This window comes from Pelophylax lessonae (genome assembly GCF_965119305.1).
Source record: "Pelophylax lessonae genome assembly, chromosome: 3".
In the NCBI taxonomy this organism is placed as follows: Eukaryota; Metazoa; Chordata; class Amphibia; order Anura; family Ranidae; genus Pelophylax; species Pelophylax lessonae.
Genome location: NC_138770.1, coordinates 191,758,378 through 191,771,915, shown reverse-complemented (window position 1 = coordinate 191,771,915; position 13,538 = coordinate 191,758,378). Strand labels below are relative to the sequence as shown.

The 13,538-nt window shown below is 44.1% G+C and overlaps 1 protein-coding gene across 1 annotated transcript in view; it reads right to left on the bottom strand.

The window, feature by feature from the left end:
• Nucleotides 1-13,538, bottom strand: part of LOC309548984 (vertebrate ancient opsin-like) — a 368,174-nt gene that overhangs the window by 119,535 nt on the left and 235,101 nt on the right. The gene's annotated exons all lie outside the window — the stretch shown is intronic.

Below are 13,538 nucleotides of genomic sequence, written 5' to 3'. Positions count from 1 at the left end.
GCAGGGAGATGGTCAGCCACAGAGAACTGATTTGTTCAGGCAGGAATATTGTCAATAGTCGGTACAGGCAGGGATACCGTCCTCATACAGTCCAGAGTCAGTGCAGGTAGAGATATTGCCAGCAGTGCCAAAATATTGGTCCTGGTAGTAGGCAGGAGCATGGTCCATAGTACAGGCAGCAGGCTAGGAAAGAATAGGGACAGGGGTAGAGGCTTCTCCCACCCAAATCTCTTTGAAGCCTCCAGTCTCCAGGCCCTAATACAGGAATGAGAAAACAAAAAAAATAGTTTTCTTCATCCAGATAAAAATTTCTGAAGCCCTTCACATATATGATACCCCTGTATTATGAATCCCACTACTCAAGCAGCAGGGTAAAAGATCAGTCCAAGAGGCAGGCAAAAAGCATGGTCAATAAACAGTCCAGGGTCAGTTAGAGACTGTTCCTGAATTAGGGGGAAGCCACAGAGGGTTTTGAAAGGCACAGGGAAAGCTGGCATGGGTCCTAACCCTTTGGGGCTGAGATGACACCCCACTAGTGCTTGGCCTTTTTTGCAGTGGCACTTCATTTCTCGAGGATGGCACTGCGCTACTAGTGGATGCCACTGTGCTACTGGTGGATGTCATGGAGCTGCTGGTTGATGACACTGCTCTACTTGTGGTAGCCTGCTCCTCGCCAGAACGCCTTCATTTCACAGGCACACTTTCCTCTTCCTCTGATTCTTTAGCAGACCCACTGCTTAAAACAGGTTTAAATGCCAAATTGGACTCAGACTCCGAGAGCTCCCTGCTACTCTTGTCGCTCAAGCTAAGAAGTTGGTATGCCTCCTTACTAGAATACACTTTTTTGCCATACTGGTGACTGTGGGCTGTGGTGTGATAGGTACTCTAGGACAGATGTGGCTGCACTGATGGGTGCTGATGAGGCTGGTCTAATGAGGTTGCACTGCTGGGTGCTGCAGAGGCTGCACTGCTGTGTTTGATGAAGGTTCACTAATGGGTGCTGATGAGGGTGCACTTATGTGCACTAATGCACTGCACTGAGACTGCCATGATTAGCTGGCACTGATTTGCACTAATGATGTGGCACTGATGTGCACTGATGAGGTGGCACTGGATGACGCTGATGAGGATCCACTGATAGGGTGGCACTGATGAGCGCTCACTTATGGGCACTGATGTGCACTATTGGACACTGTAGTGGCACTGATGGCACTGTAGAACACTGTAGTGGCGCAGATTAGCACTGATGGCACTGTAGTGGAACTTAATATCTAAAAAGTTGCACTATTTGATGTGACAAACATTAATAAGTTAAATCATCATAATTGAATAAATGTCCATACTGTGAAATGATCCACAATGTGAAAGGAAATCCATATCAACGTGCATAAAAAAAACTGACCAGTGATAATGTTCAATAAGTTAGCCACAATGCAGCTGTGCGATTCTTCTGTGATAAACAAAAAAAAAACCTTCACAGCCCAAAGTGAATCCTTCACCAAAAACTAGACGGCTTCTTAACCTTCCTAGCGGTATTCCCGAGTGTGGCACTCCAAAACACACTAAACATACCGATACATTGCAAAATAAAATAAATTCACATTAGATTGCCCCCCAGTGCCCTTTCCTGCAGTTTTACTGTACTATATATATATATATATATATATATATATATATATATATATATATACACATATATATATATACATACGTATATACATACATATATATATATATATATATATATATATATATATATATATATATATATATATATATATATATATATATATACAGTATATATATACATACATACTTTAACTAATTTATAGTCATTCATTATATTATAATTTATGATTTTGTGTTTCAAACTTTATCATACCTGAGATGTTATAAAGAAGAACGCACAGTAAAAAAAAAATCCTATGTACATAGTTGGTTTGGGCTGCTCATTCTTAAGAATTACATGCAAAATAATTGTACCGCTTTCAGCACCGAAAATCGGAAAGAATCATACCGCCAGGGAGGTTTACAAAAAATTGTGATCCTCAAGGTCATCAACACTTGTAGCCTCTGGGATGAGAGGTAGCATGAAGTGTATGGATCCAAAAGGTTGTCAACCCCACGTCCGCCTCCACTTGCTCAGCTGATATCAATTTTTAGATGCTTTATTAGTTATGTAGAGGAAAGGCTTCCCGTAAACCATTTTAGATGTGCAGGCTCTGAGCTCACAGTCTCCCCACAGGGGGTGGGGGTGCCCCCCAAAGCACCTTGTCCCCATGTTGATGGGGACAAGAGCCTCTTACGACAACCCTGGGCTGTGGTTGTCAGGGTCTGCGGGTGGGGGGCTTATTGGAATCTGGAAGCCCCCTTAAAAAAGTTGGCCCCCAGATCCCAGCCCCTCCTATGTGAGTGGGTATTGAGTACAAGTCCTTTATTAAAAAATAAAAAATAGTGTCCCTCGATGTACAGTAAATATATCTTCAATCACAATACCTGCCAGACCTGAAAAATAGAAAAAATAAAAAATGCTTCCGCCTCTTGGGAGGAGCCCCACCGCCTGCCGATCTGCGCTTTGACAGTTCTGAAATAGGCAAAGGGCAGGGCATCCAGCTACATCACGTGGTGGCACCGCCCCTTCTGATATTGTGTGACATCACGTGACATCATTTGGTGAATGGGTAGGGGTACAATGTATCTGATACCCATTTACATAGGGGGGGGGGGGGCTGGGATCTTGGGGCCAGGGCCACCATCAGGGGGGTACAGGCAGTACTGATGTAAGGGGCCCGAGCCTCTAGAGGGGCCCGGCGGGGACTGCTTCCCTTACACTTTAAAAAAAAATAATTTTCCGAACTTCACGGGACCGCCACCCGACCCCCCCCTCCCCCACCACGGGGGGGGGGGAGGGGGGGATATGAGATAATACTGTTTGTGCCTGTGTGTTTAGTGGGGGTGGGGGCATTCTAATCATCAGCAATATTGTCGCCGCACGCCCCCCGCCCCCACCGCCGCCGCTGTCTGACTGAGGAGAGAAGGAGAGAAGAAATCCCTGCATACAGGCTTTCTTCTCCTCCGAGTGGCCACAGGTAGATCCTGGCAAGACTCTGATTGGCCAGCACTTAGCATGGGGGTGGGGCTATCATTATGCAGGAGGAAGTGTCCTCAGCCCTCGCAGTACATGCAGCAGAATAAAGATCATCGTGGAGAGTAAGTGACAAAACTTTGAATGTGCAATGTGCTGCCTGCTGCTTGTTCTTTTGTTTGGACTAGATGGGACACAAACAGACTCCAGACATGATGGAGTTGCATTGTGAAAATGTCTGGGGATGATTCTGAGTGGGGAAAGGAATTACACTGTGGAGAGCCTCTTCACTTAGTAACTCTCACCCCCACCCAGAATCATCCTCATCTATTTTTACAATGTAACTCCATCATCTTCATCCCCACCCAGGGGGGCACACTGCATTGAAGGGGGCACGCACGCATGCTGGTCTCTGCATTGAAAGGGGACATGTACGCTGGTCACTGCATTTTAAGGGGACATGTACGCTGGTCACTGCATTCTAGGGGACATGTACGCTGGTCACTGCATTCTAAGGGGACATGTACGCTGGTCACTGCATTCTAAGGGGGCCTGTATGCTGGTCACTGCATTCTAAGGGGACATGTTCTCTGGTCACTGCATTCTAAGGGGACATGTACGCTGGTCACTGCATTCTAAGGGGACATGTACGCTGGTCACTGCATTCTAAGGGGGCCTGTATGCTGGTCACTGCATTCTAAGGGGACATGTTCTCTGGTCACTGCATTCTAAGGGGACATGTATGCTGGTCACTGCATTCTAAGGGGACATGTACGCTGGTCACTGCATTCTAAGGGGACATGTACGCTGGTCACTGCATTCTAAGGGGACATGTACGCTGGTCACTGCATTCTAAGGGGGCCTGTATGCTGGTCACTGCATTCTAAGGGGACATGTACGCTGGTCACTGCATTCTAAGGGGACATGTATGCTGGTCACTGCATTCTAAGGGGGCCTGTACGCTAGTGTCGGACTAGTGTGAATGAAGTCTTACTGTTAAATATTGAAAGCACTGGTGACTTTTAATACTTTTCATATTCACATGTTAAGTTGTAAGAGTGCTAAAATAAAAGTGGGTGCACTGAAGGACTTGGTAAGATGGCCAGTGGGCAGATTTGGTGGGACGGCCAGTGGCCGGGCCATGGGGAAGATTGGTGGTCAAGCATCGGGGGGCCCAGTCCTAAAGCTGTGTAAGGGGCCCCAACATTTCTGATGGCTGCCCTGCTTGGGGCCCTCTTGTTAAAGGGGGCTTCCAGATTCCGATAGGCCCCCACCCGCAGACCCCGACTACCACAGCCCAGGGTTGTCAGGAAGAGGGTCTTGCCCCCCTTAAACATAGAGTCAAGGTGGTTTAGGGTGAGTGGGGCAGATCCCCCCTGACCCAAAGCACCCACCCCTCCCATGTTGAGGGCAAGTGGCCTGGTATGGTTCAGGGGGCACGCTCACTGGTCCCCCCCCTTACTGACCTGCCAGGCTGCGTGAAAGGGCCTGGTATGGACTGGGGGGGGAGGGGGAACCTATGCTATTTTTTTTCTTTTTATCTGTATTGCCGGGAGCCGGCAATACATTACAGCCACGAGCAATTTAAAATGACATATTTTCCTTTAGAAATGTCAGTATTGCTGCAGCAGGCTCTATACATCGCACAGATGTGCCACTTTACAGGCAGACTAAAGGGACCCCCCAGGCACTATATTTAAAGGAATTTTTCATTTTTATTGTTTCACTTTAAGCATAAATCACTGCTCCTTTAAAAGCGATTTTTTTAAAGAAATTTAGTTTTTGCATTGATACATGTCCTCAAGGGCAGTACCCTGGTCCCGATACACTTTTTATGGCAATAATTTGCATAAAAGCATTTGAAATGAGTACTTTACATTTTTCATGTTTGTGTCCCATAGACTTTAATAGAGTTTGCACGTTTGCTAGAACTTTTTCCCTGTTCGAGCTGCTCTGGTGTGAACCGAACAGGGAGGTGTTTAGCCCATCCCTATTTTATAGTGGAACCTCCTTTGGCAGCAATGACTTCAAGAAAGCACTTCCAGTAGCTCTATATCAGACCTACACAATGTTTGCCAAGGTGCTCTGTGGAAAACTTCAGGCGTTTTTTTTTTTTTTAGAGCAGCAGCTTTCTCCATAGTCAAAAATACAAACAAGTGGCCCCACCTATAACTGGTCTTTGCAGCAAGGAGCAGTGGAAGGGCAACGCATTTCAAACAAATACAAGGATATTTCCAAGCTCAAACTTACCAACCAGCCAGTGACCAACCAAATTGACTGGTCTAACAGTATATGCTAAAAACAGGGGTTTAGTCTGCGCACATTTCCAAATAAATGCATAAGCTACAGGCCCCATCAAGGCACCCTGTAGGGGCCTGTAGCTTACGCATGTATTTGCAAATGTGTGCAGACTAAACCCCTGTGCATATTACTAGACAGGTCAATAAGTTAGCCACAATGCAGCTGTGCGATTCTTCTGTGATAAACAAAAAAAAAACCTTCACAGCCCAAAGTGAATCCTTCACCAAAAACTAGACGGCTTCTTAACCTTCCTAGCGGTATTCCCGAGTGTGGCACTCCAAAACACACTAAACATACCGATACATTGCAAAATAAAATAAATTCACATTAGATTGCCCCCCAGTGCCCTTTCCTGCAGTTTTACTGTACTATATATATATATATATATATATATATATATACACATATATATATATACATACGTATATACATATATATATATATATATATATATATATATATATATATATATATATATATACAGTATATATATACATACATACTTTAACTAATTTATAGTCATTCATTATATTATAATTTATGATTTTGTGTTTCAAACTTTATCATACCTGAGATGTTATAAAGAAGAACGCACAGTAAAAAAAAAATCCTATGTACATAGTTGGTTTGGGCTGCTCATTCTTAAGAATTACATGCAAAATAATTGTACCGCTTTCAGCACCGAAAATCGGAAAGAATCATACCGCCAGGGAGGTTTACAAAAAATTGTGATCCTCAAGGTCATCAACACTTGTAGCCTCTGGGATGAGAGGTAGCATGAAGTGTATGGATCCAAAAGGTTGTCAACCCCACGTCCGCCTCCACTTGCTCAGCTGATATCAATTTTTAGATGCTTTATTAGTTATGTAGAGGAAAGGCTTCTCGTAAACCATTTTAGATGTGCAGGCTCTGAGCTCACAGTCTCCCCACAGGGGGTGGGGGTGCCCCCCAAAGCACCTTGTCCCCATGTTGATGGGGACAAGAGCCTCTTACGACAACCCTGGGCTGTGGTTGTCAGGGTCTGCGGGTGGGGGGCTTATTGGAATCTGGAAGCCCCCTTAAAAAAGTTGGCCCCCAGATCCCAGCCCCTCCTATGTGAGTGGGTATTGAGTACAAGTCCTTTATTAAAAAATAAAAAATAGTGTCCCTCGATGTACAGTAAATATATCTTCAATCACAATACCTGCCAGACCTGAAAAATAGAAAAAATAAAAAATGCTTCCGCCTCTTGGGAGGAGCCCCACCGCCTGCCGATCTGCGCTTTGACAGTTCTGAAATAGGCAAAGGGCAGGGCATCCAGCTACATCACGTGGTGGCACCGCCCCTTCTGATATTGTGTGACATCACGTGACATCATTTGGTGAATGGGTAGGGGTACAATGTATCTGATACCCATTTACATAGGGGGGGGGGGGCTGGGATCTTGGGGCCAGGGCCACCATCAGGGGGGTACAGGCAGTACTGATGTAAGGGGCCCGAGCCTCTAGAGGGGCCCGGCGGGGACTGCTTCCCTTACACTTTAAAAAAAAATAATTTTCCGAACTTCACGGGACCGCCACCCGACCCCCCCCTCCCCCACCACGGGGGGGGGGGGGGGAGGGGGGGATATGAGATAATACTGTTTGTGCCTGTGTGTTTAGTGGGGGTGGGGGCATTCTAATCATCAGCAATATTGTCGCCGCACGCCCCCCGCCCCCACCGCCGCCGCTGTCTGACTGAGGAGAGAAGGAGAGAAGAAATCCCTGCATACAGGCTTTCTTCTCCTCCGAGTGGCCACGGGTAGATCCTGGCAAGACTCTGATTGGCCAGCACTTAGCATGGGGGTGGGGCTATCATTATGCAGGAGGAAGTGTCCTCAGCCCTCGCAGTACATGCAGCAGAATAAAGATCATCGTGGAGAGTAAGTGACAAAACTTTGAATGTGCAATGTGCTGCCTGCTGCTTGTTCTTTTGTTTGGACTAGATGGGACACAAACAGACTCCAGACATGATGGAGTTGCATTGTGAAAATGTCTGGGGATGATTCTGAGTGGGGAAAGGAATTACACTGTGGAGAGCCTCTTCACTTAGTAACTCTCACCCCCACCCAGAATCATCCTCATCTATTTTTACAATGTAACTCCATCATCTTCATCCCCACCCAGGGGGGCACACTGCATTGAAGGGGGCACGCACGCATGCTGGTCTCTGCATTGAAAGGGGACATGTACGCTGGTCACTGCATTTTAAGGGGACATGTACGCTGGTCACTGCATTCTAGGGGACATGTACGCTGGTCACTGCATTCTAAGGGGACATGTACGCTGGTCACTGCATTCTAAGGGGGCCTGTATGCTGGTCACTGCATTCTAAGGGGACATGTTCTCTGGTCACTGCATTCTAAGGGGACATGTACGCTGGTCACTGCATTCTAAGGGGACATGTACGCTGGTCACTGCATTCTAAGGGGGCCTGTATGCTGGTCACTGCATTCTAAGGGGACATGTTCTCTGGTCACTGCATTCTAAGGGGACATGTATGCTGGTCACTGCATTCTAAGGGGACATGTACGCTGGTCACTGCATTCTAAGGGGGCCTGTATGCTGGTCACTGCATTCTAAGGGGACATGTTCTCTGGTCACTGCATTCTAAGGGGACATGTATGCTGGTCACTGCATTCTAAGGGGACATGTACGCTGGTCACTGCATTCTAAGGGGGCCTGTATGCTGGTCACTGCATTCTAAGGGGACATGTACTCTGGTCACTGCATTCTAAGGGGACATGTATGCTGGTCACTGCATTCTAAGGGGACATGTACGCTGGTCACTGCATTCTAAGGGGACATGTACGCTGGTCACTGCATTCTAAGGGGACATGTACGCTGGTCACTGCATTCTAAGGGGGCCTGTATGCTGGTCACTGCATTCTAAGGGGACATGTACGCTGGTCACTGCATTCTAAGGGGACATGTATGCTGGTCACTGCATTCTAAGGGGGCCTGTACGCTAGTGTCGGACTAGTGTGAATGAAGTCTTACTGTTAAATATTGAAAGCACTGGTGACTTTTAATACTTTTCATATTCACATGTTAAGTTGTAAGAGTGCTAAAATAAAAGTGGGTGCACTGAAGGACTTGGTAAGATGGCCAGTGGGCAGATTTGGTGGGACGGCCAGTGGCCGGGCCATGGGGAAGATTGGTGGTCAAGCATCGGGGGGCCCAGTCCTAAAGCTGTGTAAGGGGCCCCAACATTTCTGATGGCTGCCCTGCTTGGGGCCCTCTTGTTAAAGGGGGCTTCCAGATTCCGATAGGCCCCCACCCGCAGACCCCGACTACCACAGCCCAGGGTTGTCAGGAAGAGGGTCTTGCCCCCCTTAAACATAGAGTCAAGGTGGTTTAGGGTGAGTGGGGCAGATCCCCCCTGACCCAAAGCACCCACCCCTCCCATGTTGAGGGCAAGTGGCCTGGTATGGTTCAGGGGGCACGCTCACTGGTCCCCCCCCTTACTGACCTGCCAGGCTGCGTGAAAGGGCCTGGTATGGACTGGGGGGGGAGGGGGAACCTATGCTATTTTTTTTCTTTTTATCTGTATTGCCGGGAGCCGGCAATACATTACAGCCACGAGCAATTTAAAATGACATATTTTCCTTTAGAAATGTCAGTATTGCTGCAGCAGGCTCTATACATCGCACAGATGTGCCACTTTACAGGCAGACTAAAGGGACCCCCCAGGCACTATATTTAAAGGAATTTTTCATTTTTATTGTTTCACTTTAAGCATAAATCACTGCTCCTTTAAAAGCGATTTTTTTAAAGAAATTTAGTTTTTGCATTGATACATGTCCTCAAGGGCAGTACCCTGGTCCCGATACACTTTTTATGGCAATAATTTGCATAAAAGCATTTGAAATGAGTACTTTACATTTTTCATGTTTGTGTCCCATAGACTTTAATAGAGTTTGCACGTTTGCTAGAACTTTTTCCCTGTTCGAGCTGCTCTGGTGTGAACCGAACAGGGAGGTGTTTAGCCCATCCCTATTTTATAGTGGAACCTCCTTTGGCAGCAATGACTTCAAGAAAGCACTTCCAGTAGCTCTATATCAGACCTACACAATGTTTGCCAAGGTGCTCTGTGGAAAACTTCAGGCGTTTTTTTTTTTTTTAGAGCAGCAGCTTTCTCCATAGTCAAAAATACAAACAAGTGGCCCCACCTATAACTGGTCTTTGCAGCAAGGAGCAGTGGAAGGGCAACGCATTTCAAACAAATACAAGGATATTTCCAAGCTCAAACTTACCAACCAGCCAGTGACCAACCAAATTGACTGGTCTAACAGTATATGCTAAAAACAGGGGTTTAGTCTGCGCACATTTCCAAATAAATGCATAAGCTACAGGCCCCATCAAGGCACCCTGTAGGGGCCTGTAGCTTACGCATGTATTTGCAAATGTGTGCAGACTAAACCCCTGTGCATATTACTAGACAGGTCAATTAGGTTTATCGCTGGCTGGTTGGTAAGTTTGAGCTTGGAAATCTCTTTGTATTTGTTTCTCCATGGTGTTCTACCATGGACAGTCTTGCCTGTTCACACATATACGTATGGTAAACTAATGAACAGGGATGTTTGCCAGTTCCAGTAATGTCTTCAAGTCTTTATCTGTAACTTGTGGGTCCATCCTCATTCCTCATTGAGGATTCTGCATTGTGCCTTGGGAGTCATCTTGGCTGATGTCCACTTCTAGGAAGAGTAGCCACAGTACTAAACTGTCTAAATTTATAGGTAATTTGTCTATCAACTGATGGATGCCTAACACTTTGAAATTGCTTTGTATTCCTTTCCAGCCTTATGCAGATCAATTAATTCTTGATCATATACCTTCAGAGAGCTTCATTTTGTGAGGCATGGTTCACATCAGCTGATGCTTCCTATGAACAGCAATCTTGAGTATCTATATTTGAGTGTCTATATTTGAGTGTCTTTTATCAATCAAAGTAGCTCTAAACCACATCTCCAAACTAATTTTATTAATTGGACTCCAGGTGTACAAACTACTGACTCCAATCAGCTTGCATTGAAATAATTAGTCTATGGGTTTACTTACTTTTTCCTCCATCACTGTATTAATATTTAACGGGTGTGTTCAATATTAACAATTAGAATTGTTTGTGTGTTATCAGCTGATTCCAAGGAGTTCTCATCTCTAGTGTCCTGTACACCAATTCATGTAAATTAGACTATATATCCCAAATAAACGCCGAGCTGATGTCAGAGTATTATTGTGCTCTGAAAGAAGAGACAACTGTCCACAATAATATCCACAAACATATATTGGGAATATACATATACCTGTATGTGAAAGAGATATCCCTTCAAATAAATCTGTCCTATCAGTACATACATTCAAAATTTCAATCAAATAGTATATTTGCGATAGTATCATCTACAGTGCAACAGTAATATTTAAAGCATTAAAAAATTGTTACAACATACTGTATAATTTTAAGCACAAAAAAACCTTAGGGTAGAATTAGACATGTGTCTAAATTTCCCTTGCCTCTGGAGCCCAATCCGCATTCAGATCGCACTCCAGAGGCTACTGATAGGTGGTGAGAAAGAGATGCGACACCTCCTCACCACCTGTTCGAACCCCATTTTTTGCCGACAAACATGGCGCTTCCCCATTGATATGAAAGTGTAATGTTCGGCAGGCTTGCTGTACACTGAACGCTACATGTTGTGTCAACTTTGCCACGGGCACAAAGCAAAGTTAACTTTTCTACAGATCTTTTCTACAATTTTAAAGCATCGGCCCCACATTCCTTTATTAATCACAATAGAAGTCTCTGGGGTGCAGACTGGAGTTATTTATTTTAGTAATTTGTTTCAAGTGCATGTCTTGCACAACTGAAAAGCCTAGTAATTGCCATAAATAAATGAGTAAGGCTCACAGTACATAACACAATGCTTATACAGCAAATCTGATTATTCTTAAAAAATATTATTGATATTTCCCAACCAGTAATTACATAATTAAAACAAAGCCTTTCTAAAAATATTTACAGCTGCATCCAAGAATCTAAGACATCTTGTCCTAATAAACATTTTGATGTAGTGTTTATATTATATAAATGGAGTGCTATCTAAATAATGCGGTGGAGAATATAGACTCTTCCATCCAGTATGCCCCTCTAGATAGTAACACAGATTTAATGAAGACATTTTCCTCATAGGAAGAAGGATGTAAAACTCTTTAAAGTGATGCCTATCTAGAGAGCAATGCTTGGCATAAATCACAAATTCACCTGTGACTATCCAGCCCAGTCTTAAAAGCTAATTAAGAAAGTGAAAGATAATTACCATCAATGTCAACCTTTGCGATATTTCCTCATCAAATTAGGCTTAAAATAAAAGGTGCTATTGACTTAGGTTTCTCTAAATCCTAAAGCAGTTATGGCGAGCTGGATACTAACATTTGTAGGTAAAGTTGATCCAGGGAATATCTGATTGCCTCTCGGGGGATCAGAAAGAAATGTTTTTCCCTGCTGGAGCAAATTGGATCATGCTTTGCTGGGGTTTTTTGCCTTCCTCTGGATCAACTGTGGGTATAGGATTGTGTATATGGGATTGTATGATTTTTACAAAAAAAATGTATTGGTTGAACTAGATGGACTTGTGTCTTTTTTCAACCTGACTTACTATGTAACTATGTAAATCCATTAGCTATAAAACGGTCAATAAACCTAAAACCTTTATGGTGCTTTTCTGTTAAAATAACAGTAATGCAAAATGTCTTTAATTTTTTTTCAAAGTAGTAGTCACTTTCAGCATGAAAGCTGTAAATGTCTTTACCGTTGTTGTGTTACAATCACTGTTTTGCTTAGATTTAGATTTCTAAGGTTTGGCTGAATGATCCATCTTCAGCTGATGATAGCAATAGTTGCAACTTGACTCGTATTTTACCACAGTGGAAATTTTTGCCATAGTTATTGTAAAGCTTTTTACCCTGCATAACATAACTAATGACCACTAAGATAATAAAAAAGGTCACGTTGTGTACCCCAGTTCACTTACATAGCTAGAATATACTATCATCCTTCTTTCTGGATTGTTAAATAAAAGATAGTTACATTGTAAAATAATCTGTAACAATTATTTTTTTCAGGATGAAGAGTTGTGGATACCCAGATACCCCAACTACAAATTGGTCTCAGACACCAGGCTGAGTTTTACTCCTCTTTCCTTGTGTACCAATAGTCTAGGTAGGCTTATAGTAACTAATAGATCATTGGTGTTTAAGAGATCAAACTTCTAGTGGTATCTTAATAGCAGATATTAAAGTAGGAGAGCTGACAATGTTCTTCTGTAAACTTTTTGCAGCAACTAAAACCCTTTTTGTAAGTAGGGACAGCTGCAGGTGATTCCAGGCCAAAGCTCTTCATATCTTTCAGTACGCCAGTATCTTTCATTAGCCTCCCACGAGGGAAGTTTTCCCCAGACTTGTGCTTATGGGACACAGAACTTAGCACATTACCCCCATGGGCAGGAGTCCAGGGAACCAAGACCCTTCTGGGAGGGTTGCACCAAACATTTATCACCTACCCAACTCACATCACTAAGACAAGCTCCTAAGTCAAGGGTCTTCAAACTATGGCTCTCCAGTTGTTCAGGAACTACAATTCCCGTCATGCCTAGTCATGGCTGTGAATGTCAGAGTTTTACAATGTCTTATGGGATGTGTAGTTCTGCAACAGCTGGAGGGCCATAGTTTGAGGATCCCTGTCTTAAGTGATTGCTAAGGCTGATAACTATTCATCATTTTGAAAATCTAACTCAAAACTGCTGAAACATGCTCAACAGCATCAGGCAGAAGAAGTTATAACTTAAAGCAGTTCTTTGTCCTATTTAAAAAAAAGAAAAAAAAAAGTCATCAGCTACATTTACTGTAGTTGCTGACTTTTAATGAAAGGACGCTCACCTATTTAAGGTCCAGTGCTGTCCTCACCTAAACCGATTATTTACCGGTCTTTGGGTCCCCAGTGCTGGCATGTTTACTGTGGGCAGCTGGCTGTGATTCCTTGTGGCTTCACAGCTGTCTGCCCACTGCGCATACACAAACCGTGCTGCACTTTGTGAATGGTCCAGGAGCCTTCTGGGACCTGTGACATGTTCCAGAAG